At 42.0% G+C, this 19,159-nt stretch overlaps 1 long non-coding RNA gene across 2 annotated transcripts in view; it reads right to left on the minus strand.

Moving 5' to 3' along the window:
• The window catches only part of LOC112109696, a 36,958-nt gene extending 19,798 nt beyond the window's left edge, over positions 1 to 17,160 (minus strand). The window contains exons 1-2 of one of the 2 annotated variants that reach the window (XR_002908336.1): positions 17,092 to 17,160; positions 16,782 to 16,887 (exon numbers count right to left, since the gene is read on the minus strand). This is a non-coding gene — a long non-coding RNA (uncharacterized LOC112109696). Of the gene's footprint in view, positions 1 to 16,781; positions 16,888 to 17,003 lie in introns of both variants that reach the window. The other variant, XR_002908338.1, reaches the window with a different exon arrangement.
• Positions 17,161 to 19,159: the final 1,999 nt, after the last annotated feature.

Genomic DNA, 19,159 nt, shown 5'->3' on the forward strand with positions numbered 1-19,159 from the left:
TAATTGTCAATATACAAACTTGCATATTTAATTGCTTAAGTTTTCCTGACTGTGACCTTATAGCATCTCTCTTTCTCAAATAACAAACTGAGAAAAAACACCCAACAAATAGAAATTCCATCATGTGGCATCATATTGACACCTACCTGGGTCATGAGCAAAATTGTACCCTTTAGATCCACTACACAGGCTTCTGCCATTAGAGCTAAAGAGAGCAGTAGTACATTGCCATTGTCTATGTGGACCAGCACTATAGAGGGACGAAACACACTTTGCCAGTACACCTCTGTCATAACTATGAAGGGAAGGGTAACAGCTCTCTGTGTACAGAGACTCCAAATCCTTTTACCTGTAAAGGGTTAAGAGGCTCGGGTAACCTGGCTGACGCCTGACCCGAAGGACCAATAAGGAGACAAGATACTTTCAAATCTTGGGGGGGGAAAGGTTTGTGTGTGTGCTCTTTGTTTTAGGGGTGGTTCGCTCTTGGGACTGAGAGGGACCAGACATCAATCCAGGTTCTCCCCATCTTTCTAAACAAGTCTCTCCTATTTCAAACTAGTAAGTAAAAAGACAGCAAGGCGTCTTAGATTTACTTTGTTTTCTCAACTTGTAAATGTACCTTTTTACCAGAGTGTGTATCTTTGTTTGCTGTACTTTGAACCTAAGACAGAGGGGGGTCCTCTGAGCTCTTTAAGTTTGATTACCCTGTAAAGTATTCTCCATACTGATTTTACAGAGATGATTTTTACCTTTTTCTTTAATTAAAAGCCTTCTTTTTTAAGAACCAGATTGATTTCTCCTTGTTTTAAGATCCAAGGGGGTTTGGATCTGTATTCACCAGGAGTTGGTGAAAGGAGGGTGGAAGGAAGGAGGGGGGATGGTTAACTTCTCCTTGTTTTAAGATCCAAGGGGGTTTGGATCTGTGTTCACCAGGGAATTGGTGAAAGGTTTCTCAAGGCTTCCCAGGGAGGGAATTCTTGTGATGGTGGCAGCGGACCAAAGCTAAGCTGGTAGATAAGCTTAGAAGTTTTTATGCAGGCCCCTACATTTGAACCCTAAAGTTCAAAGTGGGGATCCAGCCTTGACAACCTCATAGCTATTTGCTGACAGCAGAGGAATGGTGAGACCCAAGGATCCTGGGTTCCATTCCAGGCTCTGGAAAAGCGTGTTCTCTAGTGGGCAGAGACTTCTGCACATTCCCCCCAAATCTGACCCCTTCTCCAACATCCACTCCTAGCAACTTGTCCCAGTCACATTCTCCTTGCCTATCCAGTCTCAGGCTTCTCATCACAGTCCCAGTCTCCCTGCCCGACCAGTCCCAATTCCTCCATTTCCATCCCCACTCCTTGTCCCCAATTTCCTTGCCCAGCCACTTCCAGTTCCCTCCTCCCAGCTCCTCATCCAATCTGTCTCCGTGCTCCACCTCCTCACTGGCTCTTATTCTCCCTCCCCAGCTCCTCATCCAATCTCAGTCTTTTCCCCCAGCCCCTGCATGGCTCTTTGTCGCAGTGTCACCCTTCCTTGACTCCTTGTTCCAGTCTGTTTGCCCATATAATCCCAGTTCTCACCCCTGCACTGGAGCTCCTTGGCCGCTCAGTCGACCCCCCACCAATGTTGGTTCCTAATCCCCATCTCCTAGTCCAACTAATCTAGTTTCTCCCAATCCCCCAAATCCAATGTTCCACCAACTGGCTCCCAGTTCACCTCCATTTCCCTCACTGGCTCCTAGTCCCACTTTCCCTGTCCAAACAGTCCCAGCCTCCTCTCCTCTCACTCCTCTCCCAACCAGTCCCAGCCTCTCCTCCCCTCAGCTCCCAGTCCCAGTCTCCTTGCCTACTTATCACTCTCCCCCTCCAAACTCCCAGTTGTAGTTTCTCTCCCCCATACAGTTCCAGTCTCAGCAGACTCCTTGTCCCAGTCTAATCCTCTCTCTCGTCTGCTTTTCCCCCCTATTCATTTTAATCAGATGGCTTCCTCCACCATACTGCCTGGGTGCCGGAGGGGGTGTCATTAAGCACACAGGAGAGATAGGCTTTCTGCTCTCAGGTTCCAGTACCCAACCCCACCCTTGCCTGGAGCAGCCATTACAGTGAAAGTCCAGCTTCACCCTGGGCTGGAGCATGCTCAGTACCTCTGTGGGCATGCAACATGTACAGTCTGGTCAGCACTAGGAGCCGAGAGAGACTCAGGCATGCTCAGTGAGAATGGAATCTTCGCATGTTTTAGCTGCTAAAATTGAAGTCTCTGCTGAGCATGGGTGACTTGCCATTTTTTTTTTAAGGCTTGTAACTTGGCTAAGTTGGAATGGATTTTCATGGGAATGGCAAAATGCACATCCCTGACAATAAGACCACCTCCCTGCCAAATTTCAAGTCCCTGCTCCAATGCAAGAATGTGCTAAAAAAGCGGGGGGGGGGGAAATCACCAGAATATTTTTAACATCGGTAAAAACATTTTTCCTTAGCCTCATTCTTAGAACATCTGAACCATTTTGGCTGAAAGTATCCAAAAAATTCAGCCTGAGACAAACAACGAGCATGGAGAATTGCAGCCTGAACAATTAAAATTTGGCAACATAAGAAGGAACAGAAAACTGGGTTTTTCCTTCCACCCTCTTAATAAGGCAATTTTAATAAAAGGTGATGCTACCAGTCCCACCTATAATATGTATCTGTGTGTTCCTTTGTCCGGCAACATCATGTGTCATAGGAATCAAAACAACTCCACACATCATCTGCTTCCATGAGTCTGAAGTCCAAGTTGTACAAATAGTTATGTATAACAAAAGCAAAGGCTGGACATATTCCATTGTTCTACAATATTTCCCCACATAGATTTAGGAAATGAGCTGTCAACAATGAACATTTTTATAATATCCTGAATTCAACAATAGCAAGTTTCCATTGTGACCAAAAAACAAATGCGGCTGGATTGGACAGCGAAAGAAGGGAGATGGAGGTACGGGAGACAGAAACTGATGAGAAGAAGGCACGTGAGGAGGAGAAATATGTTTGATAAAGGAAAGGGTTACGTCAATGAAATATGCATATAATTTTACCAAACAGGCAAAAGAAAACTGAAGCGAAAAAGTGAGAGAGAAATAAAAAGCTAAAAAGACAGAATCCAAAAAGTGTTCTGAAGAGGTTGATCTTAGAGTTAAAAAAAAAAAAGGAAGGTAAGAGACTAAAACACAAAAAAAAAAAAAACAACCCCCCCGTCCCCCCAGGAAAGGTTACACTAAAGCAAACAAAGAGGGAGAGAGATGTAAGGTAGACCAAGTAAATTCCGTTTTTGAAACGATGTTATGGAACGTTTGATAGCAAAGCATCACAATGAAATACACAAACACTTTATTTTTCTTAGAAAATATGTGAACAGAAGCAAGTGATTGTGGTTAGGTGACCTAATTGTTGATAGAAGGTGTCAGGAAATAACCTGATTTAATTGAATAGGAAGCTGTTTTTTGGGAGGGAGAGATTGTTTTTTTTAAGAAACCAATACTTTGTACAATTCATAGAATGGCTTTTGTATCTGTTGTAGTTACTGATGGAAAATATGAGAGTGCATTTATGCTTTGTTTTGGTACTTTTTTTTAATTGAAGATAACTTTATAGTATATTTTTCTGGTACAGAATTCCAGATAAATACTTGGAAAGCTAGCTTTCATGCAGGAAAAAAAAAAGTATTTTTACAAAGCCTTTAATAGAAGGAATGAACTGCTTTTAAAAATATAAATCTTAGCACCCACTGGCAGCCAGCTCCCCACTTCCCCCCAGTACCTGCCACCCACCTGCTGCCCTGCCGATCAGCACCTCCCCCTCCCTCCAAAGCCTGCCGCCCACTGCGATCAGCTGTTTCACGGTGTGCAGGAGGCTCTGGGAGGGAGGGGGAGGAGTGGGGATGGGGCATGCTGGGGGGAGGTGGGAAGAGGTGGGTCGGGGGTTTGGGGGAAGGGGTCAGGTGGGGGGGGACTGGGGCAGAGTTGGGGATTGAGCACCCTCGGGACCTGGAGGAAGCTGGCACCTATGTTTCTGGGCCAGATGCTGCCACCCTTATTCACCTGTAGTGGGACAATATGGTGAGTAGCTCAATTGAGGTTTTTCTTATTTTGATTTTACTGGAGCTGGCTGTGAAGTAAGGCACTACATAAAGTGAAGAAGAGCTGCAGATTCTGGCCCTTTGTTAGGGAGAGGAGGAAAAGGCACAAAATGCTTCAAAAGCTCTTCCTTTATATTCCATCTGAGATCACATAAGTGTCACATCATGAAAATTCAAACTATGGTGGCCATTTTAGTCTATGATTTTCTGGAAAGTCAGAGTAGAATTGCAACAAACCTTACTAGAATATAGTCTTAGCTAGTCTAATCAGAACATTTCTTCACAGTACAAAATCCAGCAGTTCAATTTACAGGAATGCTGCCCTAATTACAGTAACACTATCAACATTATGCAATGAGTTTGACAGTACTCAAAACTTCAAAAAGATTAATAGCTGTGCATAAAGAAAAATGTATAAAAGATGATAAAAATAGGAGAAAAAAATACTGAAATAAAAATAATCCTCAAAATTTAAATAGTGATTAAACTTGGTTCATTCTCATAACTGTGTTGTGTTAGGAAAAAATCTTCACTGTCATGGTGTCAAATACAGCACTCTAAAAAGTCCTTGGGCAGATCCTCAGCTGAGGATCTTCAGTTGGGGCCATGCCTATTTATATGAGCTGAGAATTTGCTGCCTAAACTTTCAGGACCTGATTACTCTCACTGCAGACATAAAACAAATGGATACAAATGTGGGCGTGAGTCACATGCATAAATACCATGACTGTGTGTGCAAGTCAGACCACTGCACACGTAAATAGCCAGGTACATGGGTAACAGGCCATTTGTGTGTCCAGTTAAGTGACGATCATAGTGTTGGGATCCACTAGGCATAGCTACCAGGTAACTCGGGAGAGCGGAAGGCCAAAGTGTCGATGGAGCTCTTTTGCTCTGAGCCTATCTGAAACCCCCAGACTCCATCTTGTGAACTCTCATCTACTCCTGTGCTAACTGCTTACATGTTAAAGTAGAAATGTATTGGTCAGCGTTTCTAGCAAATGGCTGCAGTTTCACTCACATTAGCAGAAATAATAGAGATAAGGAGGGAACAGAGAGATAGTTAGTTTGCAGCTGTTTTCCCATATATCCCCAAGGTATTTAGTGCAAAGGGTCAAGGAACGTACCGTGTTCTCCCTTCAAAATGACAAATGTATCCGCAACAGATGTCTCTTGTATCCCCTTCCCCAAAATAATATGTATTCTGTGTAACCTGTTATCTATCGGTTACTATAATGACGCAAAACGACGAAGGCTAAGTTGTTTGTTACTGATTATAAAAAGGGCCTATGTCGCCCATGTAAGGTGTGTCTCTTCTGGCACGAGCCGAGGAGCGCCCTCTCAGCTGACTGACAAATAAAAAGGACCTGGTACCCGTCTTCTTGTCTCTCCGTGCCTTCTTGGTGTAATTAGGTAAGCTCCGGGGGGAAACGGGCCCTATTTGGCCAACAGTAGCATCAGCACACACGAATTAGGCACATCAGTTTTGTGCATTCAGTGTTGAAAAGCAGGTCCTTAACTTTTCAAATTCTCATTTTCAAAATGCAGTTACTTTAAAAAAAATGCTTCAAAATTGAAGGAAGCAAGAGGAAAGAAAAGGAATGAGAAAAAAATATTCATGCATACTAGTCATTTACTTTGCAATTTAAGTAAATATGAAATTACTGATGTAGGCAATATTGTATTCTTTTGACATAGCAAACAAACAGTCTCCTCCTATTGAAGGACTCGACACTGCAATGGATATTTATTATCTAGGGAAGAAATGATTGGTGCCAAGTATTATGCCTTTTTCTTCTGTAGAAATTTGTACCCTATCAGTGCCAGTACAGATCTAACAGGTGATGGGATAATTTCTGTCAAACTGGAAAGCTATTCATGAGAACACATTTCCACTCCCAGTTGCACTTCTGCATTCCAATATTTGTTGGGTTTTAGAATGTTGTTTCACCAATACTGACAATTAAAATGTATTATAAGTGATATTTATATTATGATAGTACACACGGAGGATTCTCTCTCCATTGTGCTGGGTGCATTACAAACATATAGTGCAAGAAATCACTGCCCAGTTGTAAAAGCTTTGTTACCAACTACACAATGATTGATCAAAAACCTTTAAATGGTTTAGGGATGAGGAAAATGTATGTCCTATAGAATCCATAGTGAGCACAAATAATATATGAAAAGTACAGGTGTGTACAGCATTGTATAGCACTGTTAGTATTTTGGATATAATTTCTAATACAGAAAATACATGACTTTATCCCTGTAAAGGGTTTCTTCCTCCCTTCTCTACCAGATGTCTCTGCAGGTACAGATATAAAGAAAACACAGAGTGCACTGGGAAACAATGGGGAGGGGGGGGATAGATGACCACTTTCTTTTTAATTAGCTTTTTCCTTTCTGAACATATATTAACCCTTATATGTCCAAAAATCTTATCACCCGGTAAGAGTGTTGCCAATCCTTGTGATTTTATCATTAGTCTCAGAATATTTGATGTTTTCTTACAGCCCTAGCTCCTGGAATCCTGTGATTATGTGTAAATCTCATCTTTTTTTCTTAAATAAATTTCTAACTCTCATGGGTGAGGAGGAAAGCTTGAAAGTGTGACAGAAGTACACCCTAAAGACTCAAAACCCAAAATAAAAAATGTTTTTTAAAAAAAAAAGCTCATGATTTCTGGAGTCTGACTCATGGCTTTTGAACACTTGAGGTTGGCAATACCGCAAACCGAATATGAGGACAGAGTGGTACAGTTGTCTGGTGGGTCCTTTCTGTCCCAGCTTTTGGAGACCTTATTGCCTGATCTCACTCTGGAACATCCAAAAGAAAATTATCAACAATTTTTTGTGTTAGTCTTTAACAGCCTGACCAATTAATAGGAAGGATGAAAGACTTTAATTGCATCTCTACCTCACAAAGACAGGGTGTGGAGAACAAAAAGATCAGAGGTCAAAAAATGGTTTAACACAGAATAGTCTAAAGCCCCACATGCAATTATTTAATAGTCTGTCAGCAATGGTTCAGGTGCCTGGCTGGCCATAAAACACTTTGGCTAAGATGTTCAAAGCCACCTACAGGTTTTGGACACCAATTTCCTGTTGGGAATTGAGCAACAGGCATCCAAGACCAACAGGGCTTTGAAAATTTCAACCCAGGGATCCATCCATGACAGTTCTAACCTAGCAGGCATTACCAGTACCCCTGTGAGTGCACCACCTTGGAGCAAGGGGAGGGAAAGCCTCCACCCGCACGGAGTTACTGCACACTGATGCAATGAAAACATGGATGGAAACACAGGTCTTGCAGTTGCACTAGTATAACAGCTCCCAGCCCAACAGGTCCCATAGCAATCTTATCCATCCTTCAATGACAGTTTTATGCTTTTCCAATTGACCTTCCAGGCCCATTTTTTTCCTATTAGTTGCTGTCTAATAAATTGTATTTGTTTGAACTATATGTAATGATCAGTGGGTCAGGGAAACATCCAGAGCAGAGAGTGTACTCCAGAGTAGCCCCTGTCCTAAGTGACCATGACAAGGTAGGGGGTCGAGCCCTCCATGAATCCTGGGCCCAGCCTTGTTGAGGTTACAAGAACTCTGCCACACAGGAGAGTGGAAATGAAGTCCTTGAGGTCAGGTAGGCCTCTGGGTAAAGGGAGTGGGAATGAGGACTGAGATCCTTTCACTAGCCAATTCCACCAGCATAGTGTATAAGCCAGGAATGTTCCCCACAATACCGGGACCATTCCCCTGCTTACACATCAAACTGGTGGTGAGCGTCAGGCTACTAAAAAGAAGCCAATGTGACCTTAAACATTTGTGAATGACCTCTCCCGCCCCCAGACCAGGATTTGGAGAATTCAGAGATAGCTCAAAGCCTCCATAGCTTCCCCTTTCCCAGGGCCTCTACACAGAATCTCACCCACCGCCTTACAGCACAACTCCGGTAAAAGTTTTCATGTCTGTGTGCTGATATCTTCCAGCAAGTGAACGACCAGAATTAGAGACAGATGTGAACTGGCAATTGTGTTATGCCAATTTTATGCTGATGTAACCAGTAGAGATGTGGAGTTACACCACGTAAATCTTGACTAATTTAGTGTTGAATGCAGCTCCTTTTGTTTTGCTATTCTTTTTCCTCCCCCTTATGTTTGTCTCCTTTTGTCTTAAGAAGAGCTAGACTTTAACCCCAAAACCTATGAGCTACCACCTTAAATTTACTCTCTGAACAAGAGCATTTGCAAACCATCAGAAAGTCTTTCAAGCAAGGGCTTTTCCCTTTAAAAAAAATCCATATAAAAAGAGAGAGAAAGGTATAAGGGAGATTAATTTTAAGTTCAGTAAACCTTAATTTAGCAACGTGGTTTTTCCTCCTTTTTGATGTTTAATAAATGTTGAAGATTTTTGGAGGTGGGGGGTTGGTAATGCAGAAAAAGTGAGACCAAACCGTTGGCGTCATAACCAAGTCTAATTACTGTGAATGCTGGGCCAGTAAAGAAAGTAACAGCTAGGGAAGATTTAAAACCAACTCCTAAATACTTATCTGATCCTTATAATATGGCAAAGAAGCCAGGGTAGGGGCAGGTCATTGTAGTCCAGTGAAGAACTGGGAAAGAGGGGATGAGTCAACTGGCTATTCCTTGAAAATGTCAAGGAGAGATAAAGAGGCCCTGGCTTTCCATTCCAGAGCTATTTTTATACATCATATACAAGCAAAAAAGGGCACAGGGATAATTTATTTTCCGTTTGCAGATCACCTTTAAAGTGACTAACTTAGAAAAAATAGTGCATAACTGCTTCAATTCCAAACAATACCCCAGATATATTTAGCAAGTATCGTTACAATGGTGGTGTAAGTCCATTTCCTAGTGGTCTGACCTCCTCGTTATGATGAGCTGTGACAGACATCTCTCTCACTCTCTGGGAAGGAGAGGGGAACCTTGCTGTTCTGGTCCCTGTCCCCGATAGACACCATAACCATCTCACTCTCCGCAAAACCCTGCCATTCCAACAGATTTGAACTCCATCCAGGCAGATCTTTTTGTAGGATCAGGACCAAAGCTGGTACACACACAAAATGAAAACAAGAATTTCTAACATGTAGATGTCTTATTAAAATAATAATAAACAAGTGGATTGGTACAAGCCATTGTACTTTAATTTACCTTAATTTCCCCAGTCCTAGAAACAAGGAGGAAAGCAGAGCCTGCTCTAGCTATCTGAGATAAGTAATTATGCTGACTTGTTTTACCATCTGACCCAAGAAAGATAAATGAAAGTGATAGAACAATGAGTCATCTTAATTGAAAGGCTGTTTGGAAGGAATGACACATAATAAATTGAGAGGTTTTGCCATGTTTTCCTTAACTCATTAAAAGACTTAATGCACAGGATTTCCTAGCCAGGAACAACATTATTTATTTAACGACCATGCTAATATGACTGGATTAGGATAATGTTTGCTCCATCTGGCCTATTGTAACACATTCTGCTTTAAACTGCAGCCCTGAAATATTTAGATATCAGATTCTATTTGTATTTATTTATTCTTAGACTTGGAAAGATTTATTTTTTATTGTTTATAAAAAATGACAGACTATTTGTTTTGCTTTTAATCAAAAAAAGTTATTGCAGTAGCAGGAAATTTAATAAAGCTGAGACACTAATTATTTGCTTTAAATTTATAAACATACAAGTCAGTTTATAACAGGTACAGAAATAAAATGTCATAATATTGTATATGGATTGCCAGTTCAAATTGAGTGCACAAATTACAAGTGCAATATATAATAACTTTCTGTATCTGTAGATTAGTTTTGGAGAAGTAAGTGGAGCAAAAAATAGATGAATGCCATTATATAAGCCCAAATTCTACAGACTTACGAATGTACTTAACTTTATATATTGTGAGTAGGCACAATGACTTCAGTGGGGCAAGAATTTCACCCAATGGGAGTTTTGCCATGGACTTCAATGGGGCTAGGATTATACTGACTTCAGTGGGACTGTTCATGGTGTGTAAAGTTAATCGTATGTGTAAGTGTTTCCAGGATTGGGGCCTTCCTCATTAAAACCTAATCCTAAGACTACTTATATTGTATTACACATTTTATTACTGCATTTTTTAATTCTACTGGGCTTTGGTAGGATTTCCCCCAAGAGTGTAAGCAATTTGGAGCAAGGACAGTCTTTTGTCACCTAGCACAATGGGGTCCTGGTCTATCACTAGGGCCAGGGGCGGCTCTAGGCACCAGCAAAGCAAGCACGTGCTTGGGGCAGCCCATTTGCAGGGGCGGCAGGGATCCAGCATGGGAGCTGAGAACCAACAGTGGGCCCTGGGAGTTGTAGTTCCTTGGTTAGTTCCCTACCTATAGAGCCAGCCCTGGAGCAGGGAAAGAACTACATTTCCCAGCATTCCCTTGGCCACTACCAACAGGAAAGAGGGGGAGGGAGGGAGGGAGGAAGCTGAGACCTCATGCTGCAGCCTGCTATGAATGGAGAGCTGCACTGGGAAGGGCAGGGATACCATATTTTAATATTCAAAAAATAGGACACTCCATGGGGAGGGAGGGTAGCCCCACCCTGCCACCATCCACTCCGTCTGACTGCCCCGCACAGAAACCCCAACCCATCCAACCCCCCTGCTCCCGGGACCCCTGCCCCAACTGCCCCCAGGACCCCACCCCCTATCTAAGCCCCACTGGTCCTTGTCCCCTGATTGCCCCCTCCTGAGACCCCACCCCCTATCTAAGCCTCCCTTCTCCTTGTCCCCAACTGCCCCCTCCTGAGACACCCCCCCCAATTCCTCCCTAGGACCCCACCCCCTACCTGTCCCCTGACAAACCCCTGGGACTCCCATGCCTATCCAACTGCTGCCTGTCCCCTGAGTGCCCCCCCAAACCCATCTACCCCCCTTCTCCCTGCCCCTGACTGCCCCCCTAACCTCCGCCCCATCCAACCCCCCCTGCTCCCTGACTGCCCCCCCAGAACCCCCTACCCCTTCTCCAACCTCCCAGCCCCCTTACCGTGCCACTCAGACCAGCGTGTCTGGCTTCGCGCAGTGCCAGACACGCTGCTGCATACATGCTGCCGTGCTCCCCTGCGGACCCACAGCCTCCTCCCCCCAGCACCTGCCTTCCAGATTTGAACATCTCAAAATTCAGCAGTGCTCAAGCTCAGTTACTTCATTTCTCCCAAATCAAATATACTGATCCACTGTAACTTGCTGTAGAAAAAGTAGGATAAAATTGAGCAAGAAATGCTTCCCAGTGGTTATTAGGACTGGAATTGCTATTTTCAACAGCCATTGCCTTTTTTGTTTGTTTGTTTGTTTAAAAGGAAGACAGTGATATCACATTGGCAAATTCCCCATAGAAAGAAAGAGTGGAACAAAAGAATAATAAAGGCACCTCAACTTTTCCTCATTTATGGAGGACAGTCTTATAATATGCATCCAGATATCCTCCAATCACACAAGCTGAAAATTGTTCCACTTTACTGCAGTTCTGTAACCATATGGGAACCAATCCTGTCTGTGTTCTGTGCACATCCAAAATTCCTGCTGAATGACCTGCCCGGGGAGCGAGTTACCAGTGACCCAGGGCTGCGGCGGTTATGCACCCAGTTCCCAGAAGTCCCAGCCTTAATCTCAAACCCTAACTAATGTGAGTGGTCTCATTGACTTCAATAATTTGAATAAGAGAGTTTTAAAGACTGGGCCAAAAAATATAGTTTTCCTCAGGATAGAACTATGCAGGGATGAAATCTTCAAAGTGCATAGACTGACATTTTCCAAATACTTTTAATAGTGCACTGGATAATTTCAAAATTGGAGCAAAATAATAGTATCTATATGACATTTCTAAATTGGATCAATAGCTAATGCTTTACAGTGGTCCAAACAATATTGATAGGGAAAAAAACCACATTACTGAAATAGGTTTGTAACCACTACTTTTCTACAACTTCATATATTCAGTTTGGAGCATTACCATGTTTTATTAAGGCAGGCAATTCCTTGATAAAGGCTAAAAACCACTGAAGCCGATGGACAGACTCCATTTTACTACAGTGGGCTTTGGATCAGGCCTTAAATGCCAGTAACTCTGGACTTAATATTGAACAGGTACAGAACAAAGGTAACAGGCTCTGGAAAAGTACTGCTTTCTTCTGACTGGCTGGCTAAGTTGCAAGAATTCATAATACAGGATGTGCAAAGGACATTTCAAAACATATACAGCCTGATTCTCCTCTCACTTCCAGTAAATCAGGAGCAAGCAACTCCATAGACATCAGTGGGGTTGCAGTGGTGTAAATGAGAGCAGAATCAGCCCTTATTGTTTTATAAACACCCATTAGAATTCCACAGGGACCCATCACCTTTCATCTTTCAACACTATATGTAGTTGCTTTTTAATCATGAGATTAAATGTATTAAAGTAACAGTACAAGAAACTTTTATAGAAAGATGCAATATCATAATAAAAATGACATTATATAGTTGCCAAACTTTTTAAATGAATTGTGTAAACTGTTGTGTAACTACAGTACATTTACACAAAACTGGATTTTTTTTTTTGAGTTACTTAATAAAATATAAAGGAAATGATCTAACAATAGAACAAGTTGAGCGATTATTACAATCCAAGCTAATTAAAGACTCAATTTAAGTCTCACTTCCAATATCTGGGTTTCTTCCTAGATAAGATACTTGTTTAATTAGACATATTGCACCTGGCTAATAGAGGTCAGTTTTAACTCTACATTTATTTGCTTATTTATTAGTATTCTTCACCACCTTACCATTCTTTGGACCAAATCCTCTCAATCCATGCAAAGTTCAACTACTGGGGAGTTCCACCAGGATTGATTGACTCTTGCCTGAGCTGCCTTGGAGTGCTCACGCTGACGCCTCACAGCAGGCATTACACCCATGGGCAGGGGCTGAGGCCACTGAACATCCCAACACAGGTAGTTTTGGCCAATGAATCTGCCTAGCCACTGACCATGCATCTGTACCCAAAACCAGAACAGACCAGATAGTGCCCCATTACCTTCTCCCCACACAGAAAAACTGAAAGAAGGGACAAAGCTATTTGGGGGTGGGGGGGGGAGGAAATCACGAGTGTCCATGTGCAAAGTTTTGGAGGTCTCATGCAGGCAGGGGAGCTGGATTTACCTTCCCATTTTGTGGACAGGAGGTCAGATATCTCAGAGCACCATGGAAGCATAGAATGTCCATGCAGATGGCCAAACTTCACCTTCTCCCTCTCCTCTAGCAGCATAGCTCCACCTCATCTGGCTCCTTCCACTTCTGTCCTTACTTCCCCAAAGGTTTAGCATTAAGTCCTGTAGATATTTGCTGGGGCATAATTCAACGTAGCGTGGATCTCCCCCAGCCATGGCCCTTCATTGCTCAATGATGCCCATTAAACAAGAGCCCAAATTTGTAGCATTTGTCCAGAGAAGTTTCAGCAGAACCAGAGGGAAAGGAGGGCTGATACTGTTTAAATTCAGCTCCTCTCCCTCATCTTGCTAACATTTGAGCAAGTTTTCCAAACTTTTCAACCCTTCTTAGCTGAGGGGCTGATAGAGATGGGAAATAATAAAAGCTCTTAAATTTAGTCTTCAGATTGGGACTTTCCTGTTATACAGCATGTGCTTGAAGTTCACTGCTTATTCATCCTTGGAATTTTTCCATTTTATTTCCCAATCTCCACATTGGTTCCGGAATAACTACCCTGGGAAATAGATTCAGCCTCCTCCTTCTCCTCCTCTTAATTAACACTATGTTATCAAGGACATGTTGATAAGTAATAGACCTTACATTTCACCCCTGCACTGTCAGATATAGTAGTTTTGATCTCCCCCACCACTTTTAGACACTAGGTTAATTGACTGACTTCAACAGAATTACTCCCAATTTCCAACAGTGTAAATGAAAAGACAACCAGTCTCAGTGAGTTTACAATGCTCAGCCTTTTACCAGCCTAGGAAGGAACTGGAGATTTAGGACCAAATCTTGTTTGCCTTGCTCCTGTGAACAGTCCTATTGATAAGTAGGGCCAGCAGTATCTGGTCCATAATCCAGTATCATATTGGATCTCCATCTTTGCTTCCTCATATAGCTACGTGGCCTCCCCTATCTGCTTCTTTGTTCTGCTGCATGCCTAAAAGTGTATATGTTGGTCCATTTCCAAAGAAGCCAACAACTCACACTTAGTTTATTTGAATAACCCGGAGCAAGTATGTGAGTGACCATCACCACAGCAGGTTGTAAAAATATAAAAAAGATTCTGTAGAAAGTGAGCAAATTATCTAAGTTTTTTCAGAACCTTCAATTAGCCCTGTTTGTTACAACAGCCTTAGTCATCCTGGCCCAGATCCTCAAAAGGTATTTAGACACCTACCACCGAGTGAAATCAGTGGGAATTAGGTGCCTAATCACCTTTGAGTATTTGGGCCCTTGTCCCAAGGTGACTTCAACCTTATTGTTTACATTTCCTTTCTTTTTTGAAAAAATGATTCTGAACTTGAGAGAAGGCATAATCTCAGACCCTAAGGACCACCTGAATTTACTACACTCATGAACCCTTTGTGAAGTAAAGCTTGACTTTTATTGCCACCCCAGCTCAGTCCAAATAGTTGGTGTAGGGCAGAAGCAAGTGGGAAAACAAAAGCTGTGCAGAGAGATTTATGCTCCTTCTTCCAGACTCCCTCAGATCAAGTATATGCACTGCTTAAACATTCACAAATACATTGGCCCCAAATGTCCTCCTGATCCGTGAAGTAAAATACACAATTCTGACATCTCAAGGTCCATGTTTCCTGAAATGATCAATGGCCACTACAAGCAGCAGCAGCAGCAACTAAATCAAAATCAGGTTCTGGGCAACTTTAAATAGTCAGTTTGTGACCTAGGCCCAATCAAACTCCTGTTGAAGTCAAAATGACTTCAGTGCAAATTGGATTGCACCCCATCCCCTAATGAAAGGAATGTGGAATTGATCCTGACCAATGGGAAATCTTGGCAAGTGATCGTAACAAGTGGTGCCACCGTCTTCATCAGGGTATCCAAGTCCATGACAGGAGCTGGCTCCTACAGCTTGAAGAGAGAAGAGCCCATAGGAAGCAAGCAGTTCCCAACCAAGATCCATACACTTGCAATAACTGCCAAAGATCATGCAAACCTCGGATTGGCCTATTCAGTCACATGAGACATTGCAAACCATCTACATCATAGGCTGCAATTCCCACCATCTCTCACAGACAAAAGGATGCCAACATAGGTTTAAAAACAGAGCTGGAAAAATGAAAGCACTTCTGAAACTGAATCTAGCATAAGATGCAGTGTTATTGTACCTGTGTTGGTCCCAGGATAGGAGAGAGAGATTGAGAAGGTAGGTGAGGTAATGTCTTTTATTGAACCAACTTCTGTCTCTCTCACCAACAGAATAAAAACAGATTCCCCACCCAACTTGTCTCTCTAGTGTCAGACTTTTTCAGCTCATGAAAACACACAATTTCACCCTAGTGTAACACTGTTGTAAGTCAACTTTGGCCCCTTACTTGTGTGCTGGTTTATACAATTGTCTTTTGTCATTTCAGAGTTATTTCATACAATTGAAACAGGAATAACAACATTTCATAACATGCAGAAGCAGTTGTCATAGAATTTCTAAGACAGACGGACTTAAAGAACTAAAAGTCTTTTCACACAGCATTAATTCAAGCTTGTGTTTCGGTCTACCTGCCTCTTAACAGAGTATAAAATATATTTTATGGGCATGTAAAACCCACTCAATCATCTTAATCTCTTCCTCAGAGAGGAAGTATAGTCCAGTAGCTGGGTGTTAGTCTGGGCTCGTAACTGAAGTTAGACACGATGGTGCTTTTGAAAATTCCAGTAGGTGCTGAGTTGTATGAGCTGGCTGATGAGGAGGCCTCATTCAGTGGTCTGGTTTTCACCCCAGCTACCTGCGTCTTCCGATTAGAAGACTACTCCCTCCAATAGCTATTTTGCCAAATTGCCCATGACCTGTTCTTCTACAACAGCCTTAGAAATGCTTATGCATTGCATGGCCACAGTTGTACAGGAAAGCTGTGACAGATCTAAAATAAGGCTCAAGACAGCATGGGAGGTCTGGAGCTTATTTGTGTGAGCATTCCTCTCATCTGTGAGTGTTGCAATTCCCTATGACTCAGGGACTTTTTTTTGCATCCCACAACAGGCTGACCTTTTCCTTCACTGTGAAGTCATTGTCCATAGCTTCCTACAGACTGCAGTTACTGAGTGCTCAGTAGGACTTAGTGTTCTATGGTTCTCAAATTTCATATCTAGTCATAAACTATAAATACACAGAGTATAGATTATCTTTATTCAAACTTTCCTGAAATGCAATGCATGCATTAGCTTAATTTATACTCACAAACTGTAAACTTTTGTTACAGTGCCTGGGAGTAATGAGAAATCAGTGGCAGATAGATACACTTTGAGGGCCTGATCCAAAGTCTATGACATCATTGAAACCTCAATGGGCTTTGATTCAGCCCTTAAAGCCAGTCAGAACTTCTCATAAAAATTTGTCATTTTACTGCACAACATAGAAAAGCTAATGACAACATTAAATCCGGAGAAAAGAACATATAGTTCAATAAACATTTGACTTTAGCTACCTTACTTCACAGGTAAATTGGGAACGGCACCTCCACTTCAGTGTTTCTGTCTTATAGGTGATCCTCCAAAGGAAGAATGCTGACGTATAGCTGGTCTTTTGAAAACCTGTATATAAAGAAAATTAAGAAAACACTTTCAACAAGCAGCACTTCAGGTCTCCATCTTTTTCCTCCCCCAAAGCTTTTATATCCAGTTTTTACACGATATTAAAATATACATACAGGACAGTTGCTAGTATGTTTTTATCTTGCTATTAATTACTGCTGTTTGTGAAAGGGCAGCAACAAAAGAGAAAGTTTTGTCTTATACTTTTGTTACGCTGAATCAGTTAGTTCTTGAATCCTCTAGGAACGGCACATTTCAGGAAGTCTGAACAGGAAACTATGACCTGGGCATATTGCCAAGGAATATCAGAAAGCTGCCAGAAAGTTGCAAAACACAAGCTTTAGTCAACTCACATTAACCACTAAATGGCTCTCTTTTTAACCATTCCCTTCACTCAAAAAATTCTGAGAAAAGCTACTGAACTGAATGGCAGCATCAATTTCAGAAACAAAACCCATGGTGCTGTTTTTTATTCTAGACTCTAAACCTCTTAATTTCCTCATCTGTCACACCATCTCCTTTGGCGTCTTTACATGAATGCACACACAAAGTCTGATCTGATCTCACACCGATTTTACACACGAGTACTTCAAATAGAGTCACTCCAAACGTACACAGGAGTAAGTGAGATTAAAAATCAGACCCAAACGTGTAAACATTCTGTATAGCAGAACATGAGTTCATAACGATTAAAGCTTTTAGAAAGTTGACTACTACCAGATTTTGCTATCAGAATGCTAGGTTCGAGATGTCAATGGTCTGATCTAATATGGCAGATCCTAGTATGCTCCTATACAGATCAGGGAATGCAGTAACTATAGGTGATTATTTAATATCAAATGATATTTAGGATCAAAATTATTCCCAGCACGGTGGGGAGAGGATACAAGGTATCTTTCCCTTACATGCAGGAGCTGAACACAATGCCACTGCTTCCATTCAGAGAGAACAAAGGCAGATCAGGGCTGCTAGGCAATAGCTTTCCCCAAGGGCAGATGGGTTCAGCTGCAGTATATCCCCCGTGTTCTTCACATTGGCAACAAAACTGGCTGGACACACAGGGGGATTGGGCACTGCACTCCATCAGAGATGGCATAGTGACTGTTCCCCTTGCCCACCCTGGAGCTGCTGATGGCATCCTGCCCATTTTGGGCCATTTTCCATTTGTGGCAATCTAATGCATTTTCCTGAATGTACATATTCATATGGGTTGTGAAAATGTAGCCATTTAAGTCTGTTTTATTATTACATCCTAAGGGACTGCATGATCCCAACTGACTGGCGGCAAGCCACCCATTCCCAAGACCTACTTAAACACAAACATGAACTGAATTAGCAGAATTAGTCGAGTGCTCTGTAGAGTTTTGAACAAAAAAAACCAAAAGACACCACGCCTCTAGGGCTTGCCAGAAAACAAGAATTCTGTATTGTGAAAAATTGAGGTTTTGACATGTTTTTTCCCTACTACTGAACAAAACCAAGATCTGAAATTTTTTGCAAAAATCCAGAAAAGTGACAGACAGACCAGTGGTTACGGGACTTGGGAGACCCAAATTCAAGTCTGCACTCTGCCAGAGTCCAAGCTATAGAGTCAGTCTGTCACTCTCTCCTGTTGTGCCTCTTCCTATCAATAATTACATATTCATTGGGGCAGAGCAAGACTACTCGATAGCCCAGTGGTTAAGGCACTCATCTGGGAGACCTACTTGGCTATTCTGTGGACACACACATCCATCCTAGATCTGAGAAACATTGGCATTGAAAACAATAGGTTTCCATGAAGAGTTTTGATTTAGAAGAACAAACCAACCAACATTTGCCATCAAAAAAGGTTTCTTCAGAAGATTCCTAACCAACTCTACATCAGGGGTTGGCAACCTTTCAGAAGTGGTGTGCCAAGTCTTCATTTATTCACCCTAATTTAAGGTTTTGCTTGCCAGTAATACATTTTAAGAAGGTCTCTTTCTATAAATCTATAATATATAAATAAACTATTGTTGTATGTAAAGTAAATAAGGTTTTTAAAATGTTTAAGAAGCTTCATTTAAAATTAAATTAAAATGCAGAGCCCCCCCCCAGACCCAGGCAGTGAGAATGCCACTGAAAATCAGCTCATGTGCCACCTTTGGCACGCGTGCCATAGGTTGCCTACCCCTGGTCTACATTGTTAAGGGAAATTTGCCAGCCAATTCTGTCAAACCATCTAGCTGGGTAATTTCCTTTTTTCATGACAACTGCAGTCAGAACTGCTTATATTTGAGCCTGATAGTAG

Source organism: Terrapene carolina, unplaced genomic scaffold (assembly GCF_002925995.2).
Source record: "Terrapene carolina triunguis isolate 2854851 unplaced genomic scaffold, T_m_triunguis-2.0 Scaffold21, whole genome shotgun sequence".
NCBI classification, from domain to species: domain Eukaryota; kingdom Metazoa; phylum Chordata; order Testudines; family Emydidae; genus Terrapene; species Terrapene triunguis.